The following is a 2,072-nucleotide window of genomic DNA, read 5'->3' on the forward strand; positions in this document are numbered from 1 at the left end:
CTATATGTGTACCAGATATTGTAATTTAAAAACACTACTTCGAAGAGACCTTCAGAAACCTCAGTGGTCTGCACTTGCAATTGATAGATTTAATGTCTTTTGACTTGACGTAAACCCATGCGAAGACATTCAAGGCATTTGCTAACAATGGAGCCAAGACCTCAGATGACGTGATGAGGAAGAATCTGCAAGCATGAAGAACCTGTGCATCAGAAAATGTTGGAAGATGGCTGTTTTTTCATTTGTCTCTGTCCTTGGGCTGCTGTTCCACAGTGCACATTCTGGAACTGTTGCTGAATGTAAAAGTTCCCCTTTTTGTCTTTTGTCACTAGAGTGAAGAATAGGGTGTTTTGTCCTTTATTTCATATCAGTAGGCACCTTGTTTTTGTGTAATACTGATTTTCTTTACTCATACTTTAAGTTAGTGTTTCGGTGTCACAAGACTTTTACTACCACAAACATAAGCACCCGCTGCGCCCAGTCATGAGCTACACAAGCACCAGCTTTAATTTGACTGGTTGTTGAATCTCTTTTTATGGATGTGCCTTCCTTTACTGCACCAAATTTCACATTTGGGCTCCTCGTCAAAGAAACAGCGCCTTCCTCTTCTGGCCTATTTCAACATCATCTTCCTGTCGCCTCTCTAACTGTGATCAACATAGGTGGTGCATTTTGTCCTAATCCAAACTTGGCCTCTCCTGAGACGACCTTCTTGGAACCTTGGGAAATTTTGATGCCATAAGAAGAGCCTGAGAGTCCAGAATCCAGAGCCTAAGATGACCCTTTTGTTTTGGTTGTTTGTAATCAGATGTTTGACTTGTGTTTTCTATATATACTAAATAATTTCATCTTTAAAATTTTATCCCAGGAGAGGTATAATGTGTCATGCTTATTTGTTCCTGGTTTTGTTTTGGCCTATGAAGGTTTCTAAGTGCAATCCAGGCTCCTGGCTAATGTTATAATGCTTCTCCGTTCAGTGAAGGACTAACTGTTAATATTTTAAGATTTTCTGTAAGGCCACTGCAACGTTTGGTGACCTTTTATCAGCAAGTGATGTCAATGACAAACATTGCTCCTGATAATAATGAATCTTGTCTAAATGTTTGTTTTTTGTTGTGACCACTAGGATTGGGTCTCCCACCAGAATACCAGCCTTCACATCGAGAACTGCAAACTTCTGCGAAAGCAGTCAGTCTTTCTTCTCTGTACTTTGTGATTATGAACCGATATCTTTGGGGCAGCACAACCATGGTTGTGCCAAAATGATGTCGGGGTTGTAATGCTAGGATAGCTTCCTAAGAACCGTTCATTTGTATTTTTTAATTTTTCTTTGTCATATTTGTAGCCCATTGTTCCTGTAAAGCACCTTAATGATTTATTGTTAAAAGCCTGAATACATTTCTAAGTTTCTGAATTAATGAACAATAATATATTTTTAAGGACATTCTACCTTGCAACATCTGACAAAAATGCACCTGTGTTTTTCCACAGATACCCAGAGTGGAACGGTGAAATAGCATCACCGCTAGGGTAAATATCTTCATTTGAAGTCATTTGGCGAATAAAAAAAACATGCCAGCATTGGAGCCTTTCATTTTCTTTCATTTAACTGTGCCTTTCTTTTTAATGCACTTGTTAGTGCGTCAGGTGCCAAGCCCTCTCCCTCAACTTCTGCAGAGACTTCCCAGAAGAAAACCAGACATGAGAGTCGTTCCCGTTCCTGCAGCCCCCGCAGTCATCGTGACTCAGAGCGTAGCAGCGACAGGCGAAGAAGCAGCCATTCCCGCAGCCATCGTGACTCGGAGCGAAGAAGAAATAGACGAAGTAGGCGTTCCCGCTCCCGCAGCCATCGTGACTCGGAGCGAAGAAGAAATAGACGAAGCAGCCATTCTCGCTCCGGCAGCCCACGGCGCCGCCGTGACTTGGAGCATAGGAGGAACAGTCATTCCTGTTCTCAATCACGCCGAAGGGAGAGACACAGAAGCCAGTCACGATCTCTGTACAGGTCCAGACGGAATCGCAGGTCTGTCCAACAAACATTTTGAGAACTAGGATCAATCAAGAAGATTTAG

General features: G+C 42.2%; 1 long non-coding RNA gene across 1 annotated transcript; it reads left to right on the forward strand.

Annotated features, from left to right (window-relative positions):
* The first annotated feature begins 1,124 nt into the window (after positions 1–1,124).
* Positions 1,125–1,733, forward strand: LOC134617417 (uncharacterized). The gene is made up of 3 exons (XR_010091526.1): positions 1,125–1,188; positions 1,492–1,530; positions 1,640–1,733. It is a non-coding gene; the product is annotated as an uncharacterized LOC134617417 (long non-coding RNA).
* The last annotated feature ends 339 nt before the right edge of the window (positions 1,734–2,072 follow it).

The sequence above is a fragment of the Pelmatolapia mariae genome, linkage group LG18, assembly GCF_036321145.2.
Source record: "Pelmatolapia mariae isolate MD_Pm_ZW linkage group LG18, Pm_UMD_F_2, whole genome shotgun sequence".
NCBI classification, from domain to species: domain Eukaryota; kingdom Metazoa; phylum Chordata; class Actinopteri; order Cichliformes; family Cichlidae; genus Pelmatolapia; species Pelmatolapia mariae.